This window comes from Dermacentor andersoni, chromosome 3, assembly GCF_023375885.2.
Source record: "Dermacentor andersoni chromosome 3, qqDerAnde1_hic_scaffold, whole genome shotgun sequence".
In the NCBI taxonomy this organism is placed as follows: Eukaryota; Metazoa; Arthropoda; class Arachnida; order Ixodida; family Ixodidae; genus Dermacentor; species Dermacentor andersoni.
In genome coordinates, this window is record NC_092816.1 from 174,399,222 (window position 1) to 174,427,064 (window position 27,843).

General features: G+C 44.7%; 1 long non-coding RNA gene across 1 annotated transcript in view; it reads left to right on the plus strand.

The window, feature by feature from the left end:
* Positions 1-7,192: 7,192 nt before the first annotated feature.
* The window catches only part of LOC126524683 (uncharacterized), a 71,342-nt gene continuing 50,691 nt past the window's right edge, over positions 7,193-27,843 (plus strand). Inside the window, exon 1 of the long non-coding RNA XR_007598037.3 lies at positions 7,193-8,154. This is a non-coding gene — a long non-coding RNA (uncharacterized lncRNA). The remainder of the gene's footprint in view (positions 8,155-27,843) is intronic.

A 27,843-nucleotide genomic window follows, 5' to 3' on the forward strand; every position in this document is an offset into this window, starting at 1 on the left:
CTTGTGCAATATTTATTCGTCTCGTAGACATGTGACAATATGCTGGGTCCCTGGTCATAGATGCATCGAAGGTAATCTGCTGGCCGACCAAATGGCTATATCAGTTACACCTCAAGCTGGTAATACCACCACTGCTATTCCTGCCACAGACCTCAAGCCTTTCTTGCGAACGAAACGCTGAAGCTACCGGCAACGCATGTGGGACAATGAAACAAATAATAAGCTCCATTTGATTAAGCCAAGGATAGGTTTCTCGCCCCCGGTTACAAAAACAAGACGGACTGATGTCCTATTCTGTAGACTCAGAATAGGACACACATATGGTACTCACAATTTTCTGCTTCCTGGAAACGAACCTCCTACCCGTGGCAGATGTGCTGAAAGGCTCACCGTCCTCCACATCCTCGTGGAGTGTCGGGAAGCCGAAAGAGAAAGAAGGAAACATTTTCCTCTAGCATACCGGTAATGTATTCCTCTCCATCCCGGTATGCTTCTTGGTAAGGAACCCCTTTTTACTACCAAGCTGTTCTAGGTTTCTTGAATGATGTGGTTCTGCATATTAATAGCCCAATAGTATCGTAGCACATCCTCCTTCTAGAGGATGCTGCTATGATAGTAGTTCTGGGCAGCACCCGCCTTCAGGTCCTTGCGGTTCAAGGACTCTGTTAGGGTAGTAGTGCTTCCTCAATTTTTTTATCGAAATGACCAATTTTAGCACATTGTCATTCTTTTACAATGCTTCTATCGCGTCCTTGGCACGCTTCATAGTCATTGTCATAGTTTTATTACATGTAGCTCTTACACATTTTATAGTGGCCGTCTTTTAGGCTCCTTTACAGTCTTATTACAACCATTGCTCGTAATTTACTGCTTCACTTTCATTTCATCACCATTGGCTTGGTGATCTTTGGCCATACCTGGTCCTTGCGTCATAAAACACCATACATCATCATCACGGGATTGGCGGAAGGTGAGTGACATCACAACGAGGACAGAAGGGTAAACAGATTAGCCGATATTGTCCGTTGTTCGGCACCTTGAAGTGAACGTTTCCGCTTCATTATTTTTATATGTTCTTCTGAATTATGTAAATATATAAAGCTGACTCACATGCCATCCTGCACGTCAGGCGGAGACCGCGATCCTTACTCCAGCACGAACATTAACTTCCCACATCTTCGGAACCGGGTGCCACGTTTGCAGACAGTGTTCTTTAGCAAATTAATGGTCGTCTGTCAGATGAATACGTTATGCCTACATGTTTACATATTACGCTACTTAGTTATATGAAAGGCACTTACAGCTTCGATATGAATACGATACGAACAGTTACGAGTATGAGTGAGCTACTTTAGTACTGGCATCGATTTTAACAGGAAATAGAACTCGCACCTCCACCAAACTTTTACGAGTACGGAGAAAATGTTTATTTAGGCCTTGCAATCTGCTACAAGTATTAAGAATGGCCGCTGCACAGTGTCGTTCTCCTCTTCCTTTCTTCCCGACCTCCACGTCTTTTTTTATACCGGGAAACAACAATATTTTCCTATGCTGTGGGAATTAAAAAAGATGTTCCACTGCACATTTTCTTCTGACTACACAAAGCATAACGAAATAACCTTCGCCCACTGTACTTTCCTTCAAATGCAACACACCACCGCACTCGTCGGGCGCAAAAATTGAGCTACTTTTAACTTGTTCTTAATTACAATGAATAATTGGGTGACCAGTGTTAGTATAATATTACCGGTGCTAAGTGGGCAGACCAGAATAATTCATATATAAATCTGATTGTTCTTTTTACTTATGCGTTTTGAGATCGAAATCACCGCAACGACTGGCAGTGGGCTACTGTGTTCAGCGCCTTCGCAGAGGGCGGGGCATTATGAGAACGGTGGCATGATGAGCAACATAGGAGCCAGCTGTGGAATAAGACGATGACGAACGCGCGAGAAGTGACACGAGCCCGCTGGTGCAGTGAAGCCAGGGGACGCCGCCGCTCAACCCAGGAACGGGTGCCTAAAAAGTTGCTTTTTTAAAAGAAGCATTCACGTGATAGATGACAGAAATGGAATAAACGTGAAAAAAGGGGGTTAACCGAGGGGCCCCATTTTCATTAGTCACATTATAAGAAGCCAATAAACACTGACCCCAAGGACAACTTACGGGAAAATGCTTGTGCTTAGTAAATTAAAGAAACGATAAATTATTGCAAATAAATCGGATTAAAAAACAACTTTCCGCAGTTGGGGAACGATCCCACAACATATTAGGCTCAATTGGTAGAGCATCGCACGCGGAGTGCGAAGGTTGTGAGGAAAATTTTGCGAAAGGTACAGAAGCGGCGGTAATAAATAAATAAAGGGTAAATAGATTGTGGTTCATTACATAAAGAGCAGAGGTTAATTATGGATAGACCACATATGTGAAGGTCAAAATTCTTGCGGGGAACTCGACAGCTTAAACTGGCTAACGTCACCTCGCATTGGCGCAAAAGGCATTCGTTCGTTTTCCACTGAAATTTTAGATGTTGGCAATTAACTACGTTAAGTATGGACGATTCATTAAAAGTCAACAATAAAAGGTGTTTCAATCTGGCTCCTGTTCTAAAACAGAAATAAGGAAAAACACTAAAGGCCGGACCATTTAGCCATGACGATGGGAGCGAGTCAGCTGATTCATTTAAAGATTCCACTATGTCCGGGGACACAGATACATCCGACTTGCGGCAAATTGTGGGGAACAAGAGTCGAAAATATGCTCAACAGGCGTGACCGATTCGTGGAAGGTAAATGTGTACAGACCATAGGCGCGTCTGCAACCACTATTACCTTATATGTCTGCGGACCGAATGTTTGGATGGACATAATTACTGCCAGGAATTGAGCAGAGAATATTGGAGTGCAATTGGCGAGATGGAGAGCAAAATACTAGATAAGCTAAATTCAAAATATGCCAACACCGACTTTCTCTAAATTTTCTGATATGTCCGTCGAAATTATCAACTGAGACGGAAATTGATTAACATTATCTTGAAGGAGACCTTCAAGTATGAGCGCAGGAAGAAGTTTTGCGTGTTTTCGAAAACTATCAGCAAAGGTCAGTTTTACCTTGAACGAATTAGATTTTGCAGAAATCAGGTTTGGGAGACAATCAGGTTTGGGAGACAAATAAAAACGGGATTTGGCAATGGAAACAAAAGTAACGAGGATTTCTTGACGCTAAGCGAAAAATACAGTCCTTCCAGCCAGGACTCTAGGTGAGACAAATATGATTGCTAAATTTGGTATAACGTATTAATATCCCCTGATGAGGAGAAAATTGCAATCTCAACAGCATAGACATAAAGTTGTACATCCTGGTGAACAGGGACAGAAGATAAAATATTAAACAAAAGTGGTGAAAGAAGCAATCCCTGTGGTACGCCTCTCCTCTGTGTATGGATACCCGATGTCACCCAATTCTTGACACAAAAGAAATCTCTACGCGAAAGGAACTCTTGTATCTGGGCCACTAAATAATTTCGAACAGCACGTCTTATTAATCTAGAAATTAAAATTCCATTTTCGGCACTCTCATATGCGTTTGCAATATCTAAAGTTACCAATGCTAATACTTATCCTCATTGTCCTGCGAGGCGAAAGCGGCTTTCTAAATCAACGTGAGCTGACCACATGGAGAAATGAGGTCTAAATCGCCTTTGTCGCGAGCACAGAATACCCTGAGAAGTGAAGTCATTGAGCCAGACATGGATTATTTTTTCTACAATTTTGACTACATTTGTAGTACGGGCAATTGGGCAAATTTTGCCCCGGATAAATCCGACGTTTAGATTTTTAAGTAAAAGCACGAATTTAGCAATTTTCCAAGAGGTCGGGTTCCATGCATATTGCAGTGAACAGTTAACTATATTCAATAGTTCGTTTGAGGAAGAGTTAAACAATAATTTAATCATAGCAGTTGTGATATGGCCTGGTCCAGGAGCCGATTGCTGTGTAGTTAAGATGACACCGGATAATTCCTGACACGGAAAATTTTACAAACTCAGATGCGGAACATTTAAACCTCCTAGGTCTGGGACACTGTCAAGGAAAGCGTGCTTCAAGACATCTTTCGATCTCATTTAGTGAATCTGCCGCTTCTTTGGGGGATGAAGCAGCAGAATGGGACTATACTGACTGTTGAACAGATTTTTTTGTTTCGTGGAAACGTAAAGAAAGTGCCGATCTTCTTTCTGGATTCGACAAAGTTGAATGTAGTGCCTGTAGCTCTCGCCACAACTCTTTTAAACACAGCTACGCTTTTGAACACAAATACGCTCCATGCATAGACGCGAAGTACAGCTTCACGTAATCAGGGTTTCATAGTACTATTGTTGGTATGTCCATATCTAACGCACGTCCTTGACGCAAACATAAACGCTGGGTATTTACAAGCGGTTATATGCCTCTGTAGACAACTTGGAGATAGGCAACCTGAGGCATTTGATATATCTGACTGGGAATTTACCACTGCGTGTGTGCCTGAAAAGGCAACTTGGGACATTGGGTGTGTGTAACTGGGCAATTGATGCTAAGTATGTGAGCAGTCGCGGCCAACCTTCCAGAGTGGGTATAAGCCACTCATAGGTTCCAGGGTAGAGAAGCAGAGCAAGGGATAATAAATGACGAATTCTCAGCAACACTAAATTGAACAATTCAGCTACAGAAAGTGAAAAAGTGGGCATCACAATCAGCGGAGTGTTGATCCGAAAGTGAACAGAGCAGAATCGGACTACCGCGCACATTGAGCTTCAGAGAAGTGACGAAACTGTCGGAGGAGGAGAATGAGCAGGAGGAGGGGGGATGAGGAGGAGGAATAAACGTTTATTTTCGAAAGAGTATCCCGGGGTAAGCCCCGGTTCTGCTCTAGGTGGGAGCTCTCATTGCAGGAACGCTCTCGCCTTCGCTGCCTCTTTGGCCCTGACGACGAAGCGTCCTTGCTCTTCCAGATCGTCGGAGACGAGCTTAGCCTCCCACGGTTCGATGAGGCTTTATATATATAAATTATGGGGTTTTACGTGCCAAAACCACTTTCTGATTATGAGGCACGCCGTAGTGGGGGACTCCGGAAATTTCGACCACCTGGGGTTCTTTAACGTGCACCTAAATCTAAGCACACGGGTGTTTTCGCATTTCGCCCCCATCGAAATGCGGCCGCCGTAGCCGGGATTCGATCCCGCGACCTCGTGCTCAGCAGCCCAACACCATAGCCACTGAGCAACCACGGCGGGCGCGATGAGGCTTTGGCTTTGTTGTCGGCGTTACACTCTTTCCATGAAGGCGATGCGTCTGTGCCTAGATGCCATGGACACTCGAGAGTCAGGTGCGCCAAAGTGTCCGGTACACCACACATTGGGCAGTAGTATCTGTGTAGGGTTGGGTAGAGTCTGTGCATGAGCATTCCGTGGGTGTATGTGTTACGCTGTAGTTTTCTGAGTGTGGTACTTCCTTCTTCGTTGAGCTATGCGTGAGGTGGTGGGTACACCCTGCATTCTTGCCTGTGATGAAGGATCCCTGAGTAGGTAATTGTACGGTCTCTGCCCGCACTGGCACAGACCGTAATTGAAATTTCAAGTTATTTGGAGAGAACCGAATAATTTCGCAATGCAATTTGTACTTTCGTTGCTTCCGTACTTATCCTATTAAGGTCGACCTTGATGGTGAGGCGCGCTCTGGCCAATTTGTTTAATGTTGAACTGATGCGACCACAAGTGTTATTCTGGTGTTCATCTGTATCTATAGGGTAGGAATATGATTTTCGACATTCACAACCTCACCACCAGAGATTTACATGAATGCTGTTTACGGACAACAATGTAGCCTTGTAAGAAGCTGCATTTCTGGAGACCAATATTTGTGAATGGAGGCATAGATCTACATGTGTATTGTGCTTTTGTGTTCTGTATTTTCCGGGCAATTCTTCATACGCGAACACTTTCGACTCATTTGCCTATGAAAGTCATTGTTTAATTGACTATTGGGAGAATGTATATGCCGAACTTGTTGTGCATATTCCGCTTGTTGCATTGTGTTCGTAGGAAAAGCCATCCTCTTTAGCTGTTACACCGCTTATGCTGTATTGGATCCCTCTCTGGGAAATATCCACCAATAATGCAGAATGAAAGTGAACCTTTATTTTTTCCTGTGCGAGGCCGAATACATTTAAGCATGTAAATGTCAATCATTTAGCGTCACCTCGAAAAATAGCTCTAGAATGCTTGATTTAGGAATATCTGTTCTTGTGCCTTATTCCAACCCAAGACGACGCAATAAGCGCAGATAGAAGACATTAGAATGGCAAAACCTCCAACGCATGATTTAGCATGCAGGGATGAATCGCATCCGACTGCTACCGGGTTTCGTGGAAGGGGTGCGACGTTAAAGTGTAGCTGCATGCAATGCTCTGAGATGATCCAACATCGCGCGTCGACTGACACTCTCTCTACACTATAACCGAAAGTATCCTTGACTGGTGAAAAATGCAGAGTACCACAATGTCTGCGTTCGTGTACTCATCGGAAGGCTAAGTTAACCTGGAGACCATTCACAGGCAGTGAATGCAAAAGAGCACAATCACTGTCAGCGCAGGACTCGCCATAGAAGTTGCCCAAATAAGTAAATTCGTCTTCTTAATATTGCTGTGCTTCAATGTACTTTATTTGCTCCGGAACCTGCTGTCTACATTATAGACAAACTAAAACGTTCATAAACGTTCAGTGCCCTAACTGTGCTGTCGCGTGTGGTGGCAACCAAGCATCCGCGATAAAAGACCACCGATGTGCATGACCAGTCGTCCAAGCACACCAACAGCACGAGAACTTATTCACGGCCATTTCTAGAACCCCCTGACATCATTAGCATGTGCGCCCCGTGGACGCAAATAAAGAAGATAACGTAACGCATTGCAGCACATGCGCGACACGAGGAGCGCAGCAACGGTCGTAACTCTTCAAACCCTATATCCCTGTGATATTTTCTGTTGTGTGAATATGTGACGATTACATGTTATATTTATCCCTGACATGAATTGCACTAGAGTTCTTGAAAGGTAACTAAAGACAAATAGTTATTCAAGATAAAAACATAGAATGGTATCCTAATCCTTCTAAAGTGTCACAATGTCACCAATAATACAGCTTTAGTAGGTGAAAACTGATGTACATGCGGGACAAAATGAGACTCAACTGCGACATTCTAGGTACTTGTCCAATTACTTAAGAATTCCTGATTATATTTCTGTAACTATTATTCTACCAACTATAATCAAAATCTGCAGCATGTGACATTCCTGAACATCCATCACAGCCACCCTGTAACACCTGAAGGCGAAGGCCTGCCGCGCACTTGGTAATACATTAAGTTATGCTGTCGGAGGCGCCAGATTTGATGCAACACATAACGAGCCTTAGTTTGAAGCAAACGTATGGTGGTGTAGGTCGAACTCCTCAACGACACATGCGAGCAGCGAATGAACTATCTGAACATTCTTGCATTCTTACTTTCTTTTTTCTATTTTTTCTCTTTGTTTCTGTCATTCTTTCTTTGTTCTCTCTTTCTTTGTTCTTTCGTTCATGCTTTTTTTTTTCGTTCCTTCTTTCGGTCTTTCTTACTTTCGTTTCATGCTGCATATTCAGCCATTGAATCTTTACTTGCTTACGGTGGTATGAGCAATTCCTGATGTTACAATTTTTCGGGTATTAGCCATTGGGACGTGCCACTTAAGGCTTTCTTGTTATAACATAATTACAATTCATTATTAGACGTAAGAAAATGCTACTTAAGTTCTATTCGATCCGTAGAGGAAGAGGATAAAATATTTATTCCAGGAAATAAAAAAAAAACGCTTGTGTCGAGAGCTTCTGCTTCTCCTTGCTACTGCGTTGCGCCAGCGAGGTGGACTCATCAGTCAAGCAGTCCTATGACAAGCTCCGCCCGTCGGGCCTACCACACCAGCTGTTGCTTGTGACGCGGGTTCGAAGTGGAAAGCTTAGCCTCTCACTGTTCAGTGGTTCGGTTTGAGATTAGCAGAAGGGTGGGAGTGTTGGGGCAAGCCCATGTGGTGTCATACAGCGAGGCATACTCTCCACAGTCCGGACACTTGTGGCAGTACAAGGTGGGTTGTATGTTTTAATAGAGGCTTAGGTGAAGTGTTTGGTTGCCGTTTCCGCCAAACACATTTTTCATCCGCAGTTAGGGTCTTATGAGAAGGGGATCTTATGTAAGATGTATGGGTTCCATGTGGTCGCCAGTTTCCTCTCCGTGCACGGGGCCGGGATGGTATAAACTCGCGCAAGAACGTGGTCCATTGGCTCCCGCTCAGAGATTTGTAGCCAGTAGTTCATAACAGAGTTACGTGCTGTGGGAGGCAGGGTATGTTGGCGAGGGTGCACTGGTCGCAGATGACTGCGTCGTATATCGTTCCATTAGAAACAGCGCAGATATTAATACTCTTTAAATCCACTTCAGCCTTATTGAGTCCTGGTGTAGCACATGGCAATGTCCTTAAATATAAAGAAACTTTCATTATTATCTTTCCACCGCAGGCCGCATTACCATCCGGCCCAATGTATCATTTCCAGCTCCGCAGTACCATCCATTGAATCTTATAAATATCTTGACTCAATATTTTCAAGCAATCTCTCCTGGTCAACTCACGTTACAAACATAGCTAAATGCGAGAATCGCGCTTTGGGCTTTCTTCGTGGGCACTTGACAGTCGCTCCCCCATAATAGCTTCTCTTGCATTTGTTCGGCCAAAGTTAGAATACGCATGCATTGTCTGGGATCCTCATCAATCTAACATGTCTAATATTCTTGACTTGTCAAAAATCGCGCAGCTCGTTTTATTTACTCTGTGTATTCTTACCATTCTAGTGTTTCCGAGCTTAAGGCTCGTGGTCGACTTACCAACCTTGAATTGCGACGTCGCATATCTAGACCATGCCTTTACCACAAATTTTGTAATGCTCCCTTCGAAGTTCCAGCTATCTTGCCAGTTCCTCACTTGCCCAGCCGTACAATCTATCCCAGAACGGTTTACCCTCCCCGAGAGCAAACCACTACTCATCTTCACTCCTTTTTTGTGACAATAGCACGGGACTGGAACCATTCACCTGCAATTGCCTTGCAGCACTCCGATCCACATGAATTCAAGGCAGAACTGGAGTAACTTTCACTGTAGGTAAAACACATCCCTCATGTAATGCCTCAACTGGGGCCTTCGATGTTTAATATATGAAATGATATGCGGAAGCGGAGAGCTGGCCTAAGAGGTGAATTCTAGGAAACAAGAACTCATTGACGTTATTGGTGATAACAATGGGGCGCATAGCAAAAAGTTTTTTTTTCACTCAGTCACGCGCCCCTCGCGCTCTCCTGTTGAATTCCCCTGACGCTCCGCACGCGGATGCGACATCTGGAAACAAATAGCGGCAAGCGTTCATTGTTGTCTGAATAAATACAATTGTACGCCCGTGAAAAGTAATCTCGAATCTGCATGAGGCCAGATTTTACCAGAGGATACTAGATCTACTTTTATTATGCTGTCATCGGCAATATAATTGCATTTCGTAACGCCAGCGGTAAATGCTGTGGTGCCATGGGATAGCTAGAAATGAAAACGCTTTCGTGACTCGACGGTCTCACAAATTGAGCGCGCACGATCTCGGATACCTTGTACCCCGTGTGAGATAAGAGAAAGCGTAGGCTGACTCTTGCAAGCATTCCTTGCTGTCAAAGAGGAAAGCCAGCAGCAAGAGCGAGTTTGGATTGAAGTGGATGCACTGGTTGCAGTCATTTTGCTGGTTGCTCTGCCGTGCGGTCTCCCCGGCCACAAGGGAAATTTCTGCAAGCAGATGAAAAGTTATGACTTCAGATGCTGTCAGCTGCGCCTTTGCTAAGCTTCTGGTCGAGCTGTCGCGCTTTACGCGAGAAGCCGCAGTGCCGGCTGCTGGACGATGTCTAACTCACCGACTTTACTAATGGCGGTACAGGGTGGTGACGGCGTATGCAACGTCCCACCTGTTTGCTCGTGCCCGGTAAATGGAGCTGTGCTAGAGCACTCGGGACACTTCGGATTACATTTTCCCTAAATTAAGCGTTTTACTGCGGTGTTCGCCCTGCCGTGTTATTGTATTCGTAATTTAACCGTCCACGCTGACATAACATTTGTGCTTGGCGTCCTTAAGTAAAGGACCTAAATGAAATTAAAAATACAGTTATTATATCTTAAGCCGAGCACTGCAGCAGTACCTCCAGTGCAAGAACTAAACGAGCCTATTCATATAAGCAGGGGCACCTCTGGACTTTTCACTCCGTATTCTGATGTTTTGCGTCAATAGCATATCTCGAATTCTGAGAACACATAGCAGACAAATATCATTAGCCAAACTAATTTGCAAAGCAGATTGGGAGAGTTACAAATATGCCTCATTATTGCAGACATATTGAAACAGGTCCTAAGTTTCGCTACGATATACTTACTTCTCAAATGGCCCAAGAAATAATGAGTATGTGAGACCTTGTGCTAATGAAATATTATAACTGCATTCGACATAATACGCCTAGGAGCACCTTCAATATTTTGCAGTCATAATTGTAGTAATGAGGCATTTCATACATAAAATGCATTCCCATTGCTACTTCCTTTTTTTTCCTTATTCTTTATTCAATAATTAGTCCTCTCAGCCCTAAGGCTCTATAGCAGGGGGTACAATTTAGAGAAAGAAAGACACATCTTCCTTGGCACAGTGCACTTGTGGACTTCATAGGCGATTTCATTCACTAATGGAAGGACCAGAAAATGAAATATTATACATATTAGTTCCAGCGTTGTATTCTAGAATCTTGAAACGATGATCAGTACGTGCAGATACATAATGAGGCCTGTGTATGTATATTTCCTTTCGAATGATGGTTTTACCATGAAATACTTGAGAAAGAAGTTTGAGTCGCATTTTTTTAAAACGACAGGAAAGAATGTCTCATCCAATTTAATTTTACTAATTGGTACAGCTATCGGTTTTCCAGTACCGGCATAACACAAACCTTGATGCTCTGTTCTGGAATTTTTCCAGTTTATCACTTAGTGGTTTTTGCCAAGGGTCCCGCACGGCACAAGCATATTCGAGCATTGGTTGAACGTATGTTAGGTAAGCGGTTGATTTCAAACAAGGCGGTGCGTGTCTCAGATATCGCTGTATAAAATTTAAGATCCTGGCGCCCTTAGTAACCACTGTATCAACGTGAGCATTCCATGAACAATCGCACCTAAATATTTATAGCATAATTTTTGCCTCACTGTGTTATTGCTGATGACGTACTTAGGGATTAGCCTGTGTTTTTTACGTGTAAAAGCATCATTAACGGATGTTTTAGTATTTAAGTTCATTCTCCATCTTGAACACCATACTAGAACACATGACAAGTCACTTTGTAAAAGGGCACCGTCATCTTCTTTTCTAATTTTGCTATATAAGACTGTGATGTGTGGTGCGCGACATGGTGCGGTGATCGGGACGGTCAAGAGCAGACGACACTGAGTGCACGCGCGCCGAGGTGGAAGAAGGAAAACAACGACGACGAAGAGCGTCCGGCACAAGAACGCGCGGCGCATGAAAGACAACTAAAACAAGAAAAGCCTCACCAATCAAGAAAGACCACGGAGCGTCGGGCAGCCAATCCGAAAATGCCAAATCGGCCAGACCAAAAGAAAAAGCGTGGTGCGCCGGCAGAACGGGGGGACACGCAAGAGGACACGCAGGGAGACGCCGGGGAGACGCCAGGAGAGTCCCAGGAAGCGACGGCAGGAGGAGATCAACCACCGGAGCGGGCGTTGAAGACGGGCCGTCGGGTTCCGGACCCGAGCCCACCAGGACATCACCCGCCCGGGGCCTCCTGCCAACCTGTTCCTGTGCGTCGCCCGTCTACCCGAGCGTGCTGTCAGCTCCTCAACGCCGGTGAGCTTCTGCGCCAGTGGGCAGGACGAGAACAGTCGGGCTACGGGCCCGATTTCTACGCCAGCTGCCCGGCCAGAACGCCGCCCCGTCTGCCGTGCCGCCTGCTGCCCGAGGCCGGCGTTCGAGCTTCCGCGCCGTGGGCGAGAGAGGAGCAGTCGGGCTACGGGCCCGAGCTCTACATCCAGCCGCCCGGCCAGAACGCCGCCGCCGTCCACTCCTGCCACCAAGCCGCCCACTTTACCTCGCCTAGCCAGAGCTGGCGCGCTCCGGTCGCCCGGTCGGTCAGCTTACACCGCGACCTAGGGTGAGACCGGCATCACTGCTTTCGCCAGCTTGTCGCCGCGTCGCCGCGTCGAGACTGTGACGCGTCCCCGCCCTCGGGGCAAGCCCGGACTCGCGCACTCGTTAACCACATGCAAGCCCTATATGTGTTCGTTGCCGCAATGTCTTCGTGAGTGTTTATTTTAGGCGTGTTTTCTATTTTCTTCTGTTTATCTTAAGCCTTTTCTAGTTTGATTAAGTCTTTGTGTGTGTGTTCAAACCAACGGCTTTGTCCTCAATTGGGTTCTCGGAGGCTCCGCCTAAGAGAACCGTTAAAACATTGAGTACACGAACCTTGGCCCTCATAAGTGGGTCATCACAAAGACACAGTCATTCGCAAACAACCGTATACCTGAATTAATTTCCTGAACAAATGCCATTTATACATAATAAAAACAAAAGTGGCCCGAAACCTCAGTGCTGTGGGACACCCTATGTGGTATCTACGAAAGTGCATTTCCTGCCATTTAATACTACCGACTGTCGGTGGAACGATAGATAGTGCATGATCGAAACTAGAATTGTATGGTCAATATTTAGTTATGCTAGTTTTCCTGAAGGCAAAGGGTGTGAAACAGTATGAAATGCCTTTTGAAAGTCCAGGTAAAGGCAATCAATTTGTCCGCGGCTGTCGATATGAGATAAAGGTCATGAAAAAATTCAATCAGTTGTGTTGTGCAAGATGGACCGTTAAGGAAGTCATGTTGTTGTGAAGCCAGTACGTTGTTTGTCAATAAATGTGTGATTATCTCTTTATATAAAATGTGTTCTAATATTTACATGGTACGAACGTAAGTAAAATGGGTCTACAGTTATTCACGTCTTTTTTAGAGCCAACTTAATGAATTTTCGACCCACCACGGGGTGTTTAAAGTGAAATTAAGAGTTTAGATATGGTGCCAACACTTTCCGAATTTGGAAAATAAATCGTATGAAATCGCCTGCAGAACCACGCTGAAATGATTTTGTATGCGTTTTGCGAAGATATCAGTGAAATATTGGTCACACGATAAGGATAGACGCTTCATATGTGCTACTTGGGTTCCCCCATAGAAATTATAGTTATTACACTGCTAAAAAGTCGAGAAATGTTTCTTGCTTACTTACAGAAATAAAAGGAAATCCGAGGACAGCTAAGCGCTCCTTATGAAGTGGGAACGCGAAAGAAGCATTCTCGAATTGAATGCCGCTGAGCGGTTCTTCGAGTCATTAACTTCTCGCAGGCAAGCGAGTACGTTGAGACGCTTGACCAACGCCTCCTAGATAGCACACAGCCAGTGCACTTTGGTCCATGACGTTATGCTACCTTGCCCGACTTTCATAGAGTCAAATGGGGACATCCCGAGTAAGCCGCGGTGATGTTGACATCACAGCTTTTGTCGCGGTGCGCATGGAATTGACAATTTCGGTCCAAATAGCATGACCTCATAAGGCAGAGTGCATAGACCTGCTATCTGTGAGGCGTTAACTTGGCGCTACTTGATTTCGCCTTACCCATGCGCACTTTAGAATGCAGGCCACAGCTTGGGCGGAAAGGGAACGCGGATAATGCAGGCTTCCGAGAGCGAGGATGACATGGTGTCACGGCGATTTTCTCTCCCCTCAAGCAACACGTCCATGGCGCTCTATCGCAGCAGCTGGTGTTCACATTCGCCCGTTTGGCTCCGCGAGGCGCGCATGTGATATGGCGTCACATCCAATGGGAATTCAGATGCCCCGTTTCGCTTTTCCAGCCGACAGTGGGCGTCTTCTTCGGTCAACTGGACATTTGTTGTTTTTGCATTGAAACAATAAATGGAAAGATTCAATTGGCTTAGTGCTCATACTTATAAGCTCACACCTTCAACATATGGTCTGAACATATAGTTCTTTTTCTTGTTATTTTTTTTAAGTTTGTATAATGTCAATAGATTTTCAACCTACATCTTTGCCTTCCCGTCTCCCTTATTTAGTGATTGTCATGAAGTCTATCCCTACACTATGTAATACCCTCCCTCCCCGTAAGTTTTCAGACAATAAAAATTATTATAAATAATTGCTAAGTTTAGTTCTTTCTTATCTGGCGTGAAGCCACGTTCGCGAAAGCAAAGCTACGACCTGCTCGCGAGTGCGAGTAAACGAAGAGAAGAAGAATGCGTCATTAGCTTGGATCAGCTCTTCGAGTACGACTGCAGTTTTCACTCCGGTATTAGGGGAATGAACCGCGGCACAGTTGGATGTGCTGAGTATTGCACTCTCGCCTCATAATTGGGACCCCCGCGAGCAGACCTGCATCCAGCCAGGCATGATATCCCCACTTCGAGACGCCTGTGCATAGGTCTAGTTGCCGCCTGTAATGCCTGAACCCAGAAATCAGTCTCCTGCAAGAAACATTCCCAAATGCTGCTCAAGAAATGGCACTTGAGAGCCCAAAGCATCTAACAATTGTCAAACAAGCATCTAACAAGTGTTCGCGAGCTTTCACAGTAACGCGTATGAAGATGCGAAATACCCGCTGGATGAGTAGGAACGCGTAGCCATGTGCAATCGCTCGCGTCCGGAACCGGAACTGACCAACGCATGCTGAATGTTACTGAGAAATATCGTTCAAGAACTGCGAGGGACATTTGTAAAGGTGGGATAACCTTTGCCGTCGGTTGTTTGAGACGTTCCAGAACACGAGTCGACACGCTAATGTACAACGGCTCCTTGAGACACAAATACAAAAGTGAAATAAGGCTGTCACAATGTTAGCCGCATACATGGGGCGTTAGATTCTGCGCATGAATCCCAGCATGGCCAAGCCGAAGAAGAATAGCATTGAGGGAAAGAGAGAAACGAAGGCGGAAGTGCACTCGCCAGGAAAAGGTTCCAGCTTGTCTTGCATGAACGAGGAAGCGCCATACACAAGCCCTGTCGCACAGTATTATCGCGATTCGGTAGGCAATGCGATTGGCTAGTGCCGCATTCATGTAACCACAGCAAGTGATCGTATCCCCGACAGTCCCAAATGCCGCAAATGTGGTGTCGAAGAAACGACCAAACATGTCCTGTGTGACTACCCTACATACCAAGATGAGAAGTGTGCCCTTCGTACACCTTTCGAGCGCTTAGACGACCGTTCTTTTACAGAGGAGATCTTGGGCCTATGGCCTCATTTGTCTGCTATGTGCAAGGCCAGAAAGGCGCTGCTGCGTTTCTTGAAATGCACCACCCTGTATAACTGCATGTGGCTGACTCAGTGGTGCACTCTTGTGCGCGTATAAGTGGAGACTCTGGCCTTCTTTCTTTCTCCTCCTCTTTCAATCCCAGCAGGGTAGCCTACCGGGCTCAGCCTGATTAACATCCCTGCCTTTCCCTTATGGATTATCTCTCTCTTGTCTCCGACAGCAACAGCTTCTACTCGGCGGGTCAGACGACGACGATCCCATGTCGTCTTTTCCCTCGTCGATGACGATCCCTTGTCAAAGCGCTTTGTCCTGTCTGTATTCCTTCTTGTGTGCCGTCACTATGGCGCTTCACCTATTGAAAGCTATGCACCAACTAGCCCCACAACGGGTTTTACTGCAATCCCCCAAATCTTGGGGAGGCAACGCTTCCTATACAGCACACGGCCAGTGCACTTCGATCCATGACGGCACGCTAACGTGGCCGAGTGCCATAGAATATAATGTGAATCTAATCTAACCTAATCCCCTGAATACGCCGTGCTCACTTCGACGTCCCAGCTTTCATCAGGACAACTATGGCCATGAAACTTTCGGTGCATGTAGTATGACGTCATTAGGTAGAGTGGACAGGCCTTCTATCAAGGGGCCATGCGGTGGAGGTAGACAACAAAAGTTTTGCTGTAAAGGTTCGCAGTTCAGGCGAAGTATTGACAGCGACAACAACAGTGAGGCTGTTGGAGAAAGGTTCTATCTCTATGGGCAATATTAATTAATGTAAACATCGATTATCTAATCGCTCGTGGCGTCACGTGCCGAAAAACACACGTGGAAAGAGTTCATGCGATTACCGCGTGCACCGCCTTTTGAAGTGTCTTCGAGACACATTTCGCAAACCATCGTTTCGTGCTACAGCTCGCTTTCACATTTCACTGTGCTGTGTCTACCAAACTACGACCATGACTCTGACTTTGACAATCGAGGCGCTCGAAGACAGCTAACAGTGGTTGAAAAAACACCTTGCCGCCGGTGGGGAACGATCCCACAACCTTTCATTTCCATTAATTTATCCTTTCTTTATTTCATTTATTAGGCACAAGTTCTTTGCCCTATGTTGTCCTTGGCGTCAGTTTTTGTGGGCTTCTTATGATATGACTAATAAAAACGGCCGTGGCTTAGCTTGGTTAAGCCTGGTGATTGCGAAGCAATAGCGTGTCGCCGAGCTGCATACTGGGCACGCCGCTTAGAAAGTCGTTCTTCTCGTTCTTCTTCCGTCTCCGTAGCTCGCTGATGCTTCCTCTTTGCATTCTGCCGAGCTGCCTTGTTCGGAAGTTAGGCCGCCTTCAAGAGTGGAACGCGATAGCGTTATCGCACCCCGTTCGCACCGCCTACTCAAACGCGCTACGCCAGCCAAACGTCGCGATCGGCAAAGATAGCCGGGCCCCGACGCGCCATGAAGGCGGACGCGATCATGGCTTAATCATGGGGCGAGTGGTGCGCCACGTGTCGGGGCAGCTCCGTACATTGCGAGGAGGGTGTCTTCTGTGTTTGCCCCAAGATGGCTCTGCGTGTGCGCAGAGCGCACAAGAAATGTAGTGGAAAGGTACTTCGCTATTCAAGAAACTGCGACTTCTGTAAGTTACGTGGTCATAATTACCGATATATACCGCAGTATAACTTTCTACGGCACGTTTCTAAGGCAACACCGCATTCACTAGAGGCGATTTTGTCCCGTTTTGATGTAGCGAACTCGTGGCTGAATGGTAGCGTCTCCGTTTCACACTCAGGAGACCCTGGTTCGATTCCCACCAGCCCAGCTTACAAAACGTATTTTATTTATGAAATGACGTTATTTATGTGACGTCACTCTATGTCACGTGGTGTGACGTCACGCAGCGAGGTCACGCTAAAGGTTAATGGTGCCTACCACCGCCTCGCCACGGAACGGGCTGAAGTGCGACCTAAAGTATTATTCCTTCGCAATAAAATCGGGCCCCTCGGTTGACACCCTTTCTTCTCGTTTATTACATAAAGAGGGTCTGGAATCCGGCAACATTGATGCCATCCGGTAGCATGTGTGGGTTTTTTGACCAGTTGCCTTCACCCAAACGATCAAGTTCTCGTGACGCCTGCGGCAGAAAGGACGTTCCACGTCCGCCGCCAAGGTCTATCGGTGGTGGCGCTGGCTAAGACATAAATACCCAAGAAAGTGCATCGGGAAACGGCGCCACGGTAGCTCAATTGCTCAAGCATCGCACGCGAAATGCGAAGAATGTGGGATTGTTCGCCACCTGCGGCAAGTTGTTGTTTCATCCACTTTCATTTCCATTAATTGATCGTTTCTTTATTTCATTTATTAAGCACAAGTTATTTCCCATATGGTGTCCTAGGCTTCAGGGTTTGTTGGCTTTTTTTAGTTTGACTATATACACACACACACATATATATATTTATATATATATGTATATATATGTGTGTGTGTGTCCAGTGTTGCCACACAGCCTATGGCCGTCTATCGCAGCAACCAACAGGCCAAAAGTTGGAGCCAAGAAACATCGGGTGCGCTCACAGGATTGGCCGCGTCCAATCAACAGCGCATCTTGTGAATAAGAGCGCAATCGATGGGCCGTCACAACAGTATCACAGGAGGTTTCTCACTAAACAACGACTTGCAAGCAAGAAACTCGCCGAATTCGGAAAAACACTGCAAGAACCATTCAAGCTTTCGTATAACAAAGTAATAATTGGAAATACAACCTACATTTTGGATCCAATTGAACGGAAAGTCATCGTACAGCCACGACAGCTATCACATGATGCTAGATCTTCTGACAGAATCCTTACGCGTACTAATTTATCACTTATTTATACCAACATCACAACTATCTCGCCAAAGCGCGACTCTATTTTACACATAGCCGGAATAACTGATTGTAATCTTGTAATTTTAAGCGACACTTGGCTGAATTCGTCAGTCACAGATACTGATTTGGCTTCTTGTTTACCTTATTTCCATATCTTCCGTCGTGACCAACTAAACAAACGTGGCGGTGGTGTGCTGATAGCCGCTCACAGCAGCCTTACGTGCAGATCGTCAATGTTCTCTTCTCCTTAGAAAAGTGATGCGCATGCTGCCAGACTTCTAACCCACCCATTATGATCAGCGCGTGGTACGGGCCACTGGACGCAGATGCCACTTTTGTCAGTCATTTCCACGACGCTGTTCATTGCGTTACGACAGCATATTATAACGCTCCGTAAATCTTACTCGGTGACTTTAAGTTTCCCGGCATAACATGGTCATCAGCATAAAATCATAATAACAGTGATAGTCCATTCCTCAATTAATGCTAAAACGTTTGAATTGTGATATCTAATCTTTGAGCCGACCCGACAAACGTATCATTCTTCTAACATCGTGGACCTTTTACAGACAACTCATCTGGATAAGTTCTCTTATATTGCACATTTCTCTGCTATAAGCGATCACGGCGTTCTTCACGTAACATTAAAATGCTACCTACTTAACCTCCCAAAGATAAAGTAAACAATAACATTATATGATAAAGGTAACTACGCTGCCATAAATAATGTACTGTAAATTTTTCAAGAATCATTTGTCATCGATCTTGTCCTGCGCTCCATCGAAACTAACTGGCACCCCCTTGAAGCTAAGCTGTAGCAACTAATCCCAAGTCATGTCCCCACTATCATAATCTTCGTACGATCAGACTTCCCTTGGTTCAACGCTTCACTGAAACGACTTAAAAACAAAATGTAGCGTTAATTCCGATGCGCAAAGATAATAAATACTAAATGCACTTGGGATACATTTCAAACTACAGAAACTTTATTCAATTCTCTTGCAGCTCAAGCCAAGCGCTCATTCTACTCATTAGCTTTACCCGGCATGTTACGCAAACTTCCAAAATTCTGGAAAACTATCAACCCATCATGCACTACGCCTTCATAGAACATCTTGATGAGAGACGGACGTACTAATTTGGTCCCAGAACACTGGGTCGCGCAAGTACAAAATGCGACTTTTTGTTCAATTTAACACTTGGACCTGATAATCAATGATTTCATGCCTTTCATGTGAATCATCCAAATATGCCTGAAGTCACGTTAGATACCAATGGCACTGCCAAAATGATCGATTCATTAAAGCAGACATCTTTCAGTGGTATGGTAGCATCAATGCTAAAATACTGAAGAATATTAGAACCGTACCAAGTGTTACCTTATCGCATATATTGCAGCAGAATCTTTATCTCTACTTTTGCCACAGCATTCGAAGGTGGGTCAGCTCATTCCAATCCCAAAGAAAACTACATCTTCGTCTAAAAATTATCGCGCCATATCCTTCACATGTGTCTTCTCGAAAGTAATGGAACTTGTGATCTCTTCTCACGCAGTCAAATTTGTAACATGAATACCAACACGTTTGCCAGAACGGTTTTTTCTGCGACACTCAACTTTAGCTGTTTGTCAATGACATTACCTCTAACATTAATGTAAAGATACTGGTCGACGCCCTTCTTTTTGGATTTCGAGACAGCATTTGATAAAGTTGCCCATAAACGCCTGTCTCTGAAACTTTCGTGCCTCAACTTTGATTGTGTTTGAATGAACTTGTGACTTCCTAACTTAGAGCCAGCAATTCGTGCACGCCAATAATCAGTCTTCCGCCTACCGTCCTTTCATCACAGGCGTGCCTCAAGGCATGGTCCTAGGCCCAATATTATTCCTAATATTTACCGAGTAACATTTCTTCTAACATCAGACTCTTCGCAGACGACTGCATCGTATATGGTCAAATTAACAACCTGTGTGGCACTCAATCACTTCAGTCTGATCTTCATCGAATCAAAATCTTGTGCAACAAGTGGCTCACTTCATTAAAAACGAATAAAACATCACTACGTATCATCGCCAACGATATTCCCACTCCCAAATAATGGATACCTTCGAAATTTCATGTGTAAGTGTATACAGATAACTAGTAGTTAATTTGTCGTCAGATTTAACATGGTCCCTTCACATAACGCACGTTACTAATGAAGCTAAACGCGTTCTTGGTTGTCTGTGTCGTAACCTTTATCTAGCATCTCCTTCTCTCCGACTTCTCGCCTAACAGACACGATTCCGCATGCAAATACGCATGCGCATGCGCACTTTGGTACCCTCACCAATGTAACCTCAATAAAATGCCAGAATCTGTACAGACCAGCGCAGCCCGACTCATTGTCTCAGAATACACATGTCATTCAAGTGTCACCGAACACAAATGTCGTGCCAACCTTGGATGTCTTTCATGACTCCGCTAAATAACATGTCTGTACCTATCCTTCAAGTTTTATCACACGTCATAGCGTACTCCTGCCATCAAGCTTGCTCATCTCCATTCAGATCTCATCAATCACGGAAAAGCTGTATACCCGCCATCTGCTTCAACCACTGCACACTTGTATTCATTTCTTGCTAAAACATCACAAGATTGGAATCGGCTTGTCTCTGGCGTTGCGCTCCTCTCCAGGAGCGTCGACTTCAAGATAGCGATCGAAAAATTTTATAACATTTAACACATCTTAAATAGCCCGCCCCTCATGTAAAAATTTCACTGGGGCCTTCGAGGTATTCTAAATAAATAAATTAGAAAATAAATAAATAAATAAATAAATAATAAGGAAATAAATAAATAAATATTGTGGTCACGAGATAAACGTACCTACAAATAAACTTAACTGACATATTTGTGTTATATTGTTTAGTTGTTTTATTTTATGTTATTTCTGGTTATACAGTCTAGCCCGGTTATAACGAAACCACTTATAGCGAAATAGCGGCTATAACGAAGGGATTTCAATTTCCCTTCCCATTTTTGCATTTTCAATACATTTTGGGTCTGGTTTTAACGAAGTAAATAAGAGCGCGTCAGTGGATATAACGAAGACATTTAATACCAACCGAAAAATAATCTGTCAATAGAGACATTTTTGCGTCCTTGAGGTGATTTTTTCCGCGAAGATAAGAGCAAAATTCGGCTGACGTCGTCCTTTCGTGGCGTCGCCTGCTCTCCCGCGTAGCGAAAGGTTGCTTCACTGCATCGCATGGCACGCCGGTCTCGTGTTGCGACGTCCTTGAACGGCGTCATGGCGTAGAGCGGTAGAGCACGCCGCGCAGGGGAAAAATGTAAAAATGAAAAGAGACGATTTTTTTTTTTGATGACGTCGCCGACAGCGGCAGTCTTGGCCAATCGCCTCGGGAGTCCGGAGTACGACCAGATCTTTGGTTCGCAGTTGGATGGTATGGAAGCCGCAATCCTGAAGTCCTCACCCGCGAAACGTGTTCAGGGGACGCTGGACCACTTCTTTCAGCGGCAAAAAATCGGTATGCCCATGTTTGCAATTTTTTTTTCATAGTCCACATATTACGAAATAGCGGATATAGCGAAGTAATTTCCGATTCCCGCCGACTTCGTTATAACCGGGCTAGACTGTATACAGTTCTGCTGGTCATTCACATACATTGTGGAATGGCTCTGAATTATTAATAGTCAATTCAGAAGTGAAATACCATCTGAATAGCAAATACCCTTTCAACTAAACTATATGTTTCTACATCCTTTCGCCTGTTCACACCCTGAAGGAGATTGCCAGACAAGCCACGGAGATTACATTGGTTAAGAATTCCTGGTCTCCCCGATTCAGTCTGAGTATACGCAGACAATAATATATTTTGGCTAATGCTGTTGTTCATATTAACTTGCCATCAGAATTTACGCCCGCTACACGATTGTCAGATCCATTGTGGTGTCTGCACCGGCCGCAAGTGCTGCTGACAATTCCAGGAATCAGAAAGAAAGCTGGAGCGCCATTGCAAGCTTTGAAACAAGCAACTTTGGAGCCCATTCACAACGTGCACAGATTCCGGCAACATGTATACACAGATGGTTCAGTAAAACTCAACAGCTCTGCTGCTGCAGTCATCATCCCGGCGCAATCTGAGGATATCAAATTAAGAACTTCATATGTGACCACATCGACGGGTGCAGAACTCGCGGCGCTCCGTGCTGCACTTGATTTCATTAAGCAGAAGCCACCGCAACAATTGACAGTCTTTAGTGACTCCAAGGCAGCCCTTCAGTGCATACGAAGCCCAATGCGCCACGGACCCAATGAACAACTGGCCTCAGAAATTCGGCACATATATCATCAAAGCCATGACAAGGGGCACAATATAATCTTTCAGTGGCTTCCAGGACATTGTAACATCAGCGGGAATGACCACGCCGACGAAGCCGCCCGATCTGCACATGAAAGTGGTCAACGAGTCTTCATTCCGCTTTCGCGAACAGATGCTGCGGCTGAGCTGCGATTGATGTCCCGTGAGTGTACCTTGCCCCTGTGGGACTCGAATGTTTTCACCATGTGTTCGTTGCGTTCGTTGTCTCCGGACATACGGATGCACCTCCCGCCTGGATTACCACGACGTGAACAGACCATGCTCTACCGTCTGTGGCTAGGCGTTGCTTTACAAACTCATATGCTTTTCTCATAGGAATGGCCAACAGCCCCACGTGCGACACATGTAACATCGACGAGACGCTAGCACACATTATCTGTGTCTGCCCGCGGTACAGTGATGAGAGAGAAGTGATGTGCAGAGTACTGGACCAGTTGGACAATCGTCCACTTTCAGAACTGAAAACTTTAGGCCAATGCTCTGAAAGAACATCCGCGTTGAAGGCATAACTCGCGCTACCAAGGTTCTTGCGGTCCACGGGGCTTCACGACAGACTAAGAATGACGCCCCCTACCGCTCTGTAGTGTACGCGCTTTGTTTGTGCTTGTCTCCCTTTCTTTCTATCTCTCCCTTCCACTCTGCTTCTCTTTCTATCCACCTTAACCCTTCCCCCTGCGCATGGTAGCCAAACGGAACTGTCTCTGGTTAACCTCCCTGCCTTTCTCTGCATTATTCTCTCTCTCTCTCTCTTGCAATAATTGCCTTCATTCATTTTCTCAGAAACTCGATTGGTTCACCTGGTGCTGGTACAGCTTTTAAAGGAAACATGCATATTCCAGTCGGGAGTTTTCACTTTTGCAATCAGCGTATTTAAAATATGTGATAATTTTTCTCTTACATGTATAAAGTCGATATATATGTCTATATACCATCAGATTTACCAATATGCACATTGGTCATCTGCATCTCTTCGCGTCACAAAGTTAAGAAACCTGGTGTATTTCGCTATAATATTCTTTTCTTTGCTCATTGTCAGTGATCAGTATTCCACCAAGAAACGCGCGTAAAATGGCATGATGTCAATGAAATTTTCTTACGTACCTTCATGTGGCATATAAGAGGCTTCTGTGGCAAAATTACTTGTTACATTTAGAAAACAATGTTAAAAATAGGAATTCACATGGCTAATGTACAGTTGCTACCAGCTGACAAGAGTCTTAGGCGCACGAAACAAGTAAAATTAAAAAAAAATTTGCTGCACAGACTTCCTGCGAGTAAAACTGAGTAAATTTTCTACTTTAGCGAAATTTTTGAAGAACAAAAAGTGACCATGGAAATCTAGGATCTTCGTTATGACCGGGCACCGGTGGCCATCCTGAAGCCGACCAAGCCTGCGACAACGCTTATTTGACGGACATTGCATCATCAGTATCTCTGAAAATAGCTGCGAAACATTAGCTATAAATGTTTCTGGACTTTCGCTGGTCGGTTCATCAAAACCGTGGAGAATTATATTGTTTCAACGGGACCTGCTTTCTAATTCACCATTCTTGGAAAGTAGCCATGTCGCAGTTGTCGAAAGCGAAGCTACCTCTGCCTGTACTTTCGCCACAGCTTAGTGACCGCAGGGGCGTTATCTGCTGCTGTCCTGCATTTGTCTATGTCTTCAAGAAGTGAAGAAACAGACTCAAAGTTCTATTGACAGAGACAAGCTTCCAGTTCACCATTCTGCATGACAAGCTCGTTCAGTGTCGCTGTGAATGCCTGAATCTTTTCTTGCAGCTGATCAGACAAAGAGTTAGAAACCCGGAATGAAGATCCGAGAGTAGCTAGACGACTTTCAAAAGCCTCGAAATGGGAGTCAACGGACGTCTCATGATCCGCAATATCTTGCGCAGTTCGGTTCTTGACCGCCAGTAGCTGCGAAATCATATCACAAACGTTGCGCTGGGATTGTTCGAAATTGGGAGGGCCACTAACCACCGCTGGCGAGCTATCGACGATAGGGGCGGATTCGGACTATGTGTTTAGCCCAGTGTTAGCTTCAGGGTTCTTTTTAGGAGGGCCCGGGTTCGTCTCAACATCACCAGTCAACAAAATGCTACTAAGAGGATGCAGAAGCTGTGCTGAAGTGTGCTCAAAAAAGGAGCTGCAGCATTGTGGGTGCGGCAGCAGCAACAAGAAAGGGTCGTGAGATTGAATGCAGTAAGCATTATTTAAGTAACCTACCTCCACAAAGAGCCGAATTCGTCTCAGCGTGGTTACGGCGTTGCTGTCACCTTGCCCACTGAAGAAATCGGCCTGCGGTGTTGCTCTTTTAGTCGCAGATACTGACGTCACTGCGTTGAGTGCCAGAAGGATTGGACAGTCCGTGATCACGTAATCCAGCGAAGAGAAGTTGAAAGCGGCGACGGCAGGGACAAGGCTATCTTCAGTAGAGAAGATAAGGCACTCCAGGCACGGGCAAGATGAATCTTGTAACCGTTGCTCCGGAATCGACGATGCATCCTGGACTGCCGGAGGGGGGCCCGCAGAAGGAGGGAACGCTGTGAAAAACTGCATTAAGAGCAGAAATCGTCTTCGCATGGTTACAGCGTTGCTGTCAAATTGTCCACATACGAAATCAAGCATGTATTCAAGCGAAATGTCCACTTCAGCCTTTTGACGTGCCGTTCACGTCTTAATGTGCGAGCGGGAATAGGAAGTTTCAAGAGAATTTTATTACTCTCAAAAGTGCATTACTCCACACAATCGCTTCCACATTATTTAAAATTAGATGAGTATACCTATTTGTAGCGAAGTCTCTATAAGGTCTCTCTCCATACCTTGATATTTTAATGAGTGTAACCTGGAAAACGTTCAGAATTGTGACCGCGTATTGAAAAATATTCCTCTAAATATAGTGATATTTGTCTTTACCCTTGTAGAAAAGCTTATGGGTGTCATGCTTGCCAAAAAGGCTTGAAAATGCAACTTCTATTTTGTTCCTGGTACATTGATACAGCGTGTCGGTAATTTAAATTCTTTTCCCACTAACAACGAGAGCTGTTGCTGCTCGTAGTAGCAGTACCTCCATATTCACATTGTATCATCCGTGTTTGCACTGCCCATTACATGCAAAAGGCGCAAAAGGCGGCTATTCGCGAGGTACTTCGAACTACTGAGCGCTTCCGCAGGTAGAAAATGCCTTTTGCGGCATATTTACTGCTAGTCACAATGAATTCGAAGCAATTAGAGGAGATATATTTCACTTGGCGGGTAGAGAGACTTCTGCAGCAAAAAGCATGGACCTTGCTCATTATGTTGCACGTATAGACTTTTAACAGTTGGTTTAGATTGAAGAGCTTTATCCAAGGAAAACTTCCCAATTGAAAAACCAATAGCCTAATGGGTTGACAGCTATTTGTCTATTGATTTTGCATTTGTACATGGGAAACATATAGGTCTACTTGGTTCTGCATTTGCCTGTTGGAACTATAGTTGCCTATTCGTTCAGCATTTGCCCATTGAAACTATATTTGTCTATTGGTAATCCATTGCTTCCGTATTTGCCTAATGGGTCATTGACACATATTGGTAATGTATTTGCCTATTAGAACTATTCTGCGTTCCCGCAGATGGTCCACAATGTGGCCAATGAGCAATAAGCAGAGTGGATGATATTGTAGAGATCTAAACCACTACAAATGCTCCTTCTTGCCCTTCATGATGTCGGCTATATTGAAGGCGACTATTTTGCCAATGCAACCACTTCCTGTAGCAATTTCATTTATATAGGCAAATCCTTAAAATAAACAGGGCGATGAAATTAGAAAATTTAAACACTCTCTTCAATCCATTTTTTTTAACGGACAACATATCAAAACTGGTCTATTTTGAAAGCACCATAAAGAAGTTTAACTATAAATATTATGCAGCCTTCATAGCTCTACTTTGGAATGTGTGAAGGCCACAAACGTGCAATACGGTATTTGGTGAATCCGTACTCCTCATATTTGTTGCAAATAAACCTAACAGCCTTAGGTTGAACAGTTTCAAGTTTTTCAGTGTTCATTTTGAAGGACGCAAAGTACACTACGTTAGTAAGGATGTTGAACCGAAACAAATAGTGGTAGCGTCGTGGGTCAGCATGCTTGAATTTTGTTTGGTTGCAGGTTCATTACGAATAAAAAAACTTTAAAGAGACATTAAAGCGAAACGATAAATCAGTTTAGACTAATGAAGCATTGTTTGAGAACCCTGCAGGCAGTCATGTATCAGTCAAGTATCAGTATTTGAATTTCTCGCCTAACCCCCAGTGCCGGTACGTCAGCGTGACGTCAGGGATTCCAAAATATGTTTTCGCATTTGGGCCGCGTTGGTTGAATAAAGATTCCCGAAATATGCCATGCTTAATATTTGGTTCCTTTAGATTCACAACTGATACTCACAACCGATATTCACAACCGATATTTAAGAAAAAGTGCGGCCCCTATACAACCATATACACTACTGGCGTATACTGCACAGTGGTTCTCCGATGACCTTGTATGAACTGAAACACCGTAGATTTTTCGGAGAATAAGCTGAAAGAAACACCTCCAAATCATTGCGTAGCACGCCATGGCCATACATTGAAGTAGCGTCGCTCGGGCTCGTGCAATGCAGAGGAGGAAGGGGTCCTAGCACACCCTTTACTTCTAGCCCGATGAAAAGTTCTATACCCAATGCCTCACAACTTTAAGTGTAGCAGAATGCTGGAAGAATGCCAGCAGTATACTATTCTATAAGAAGAGAAACGTTAATGAATTGAACAAAAAAACAATAGGCCCATTACAGTGCTTTGATCATTGTATTAATTACCCACCAAGATCATTTCAATTAGAATCAGGACGACATTTGACTTCAGTCAACCAAGAGAACAGGCTGGCTTGAAGAGAAGATGTTCCACAATCTATTACGTTAGTGTCATAGATCAGCTGATTGAGAAATATGCGGAGTACATTCAACCCCTCTATATGGCTGAACGACATTTCGTTAATGCATGCCGTGCTGCGAGCTTCTTCATGCTGACGATGGTCAACAAGTCGCTAAGAACTAAGCAGCGTCATAAAGTGGGTAATACTCCACTAAAACATGCCCGATTCTATG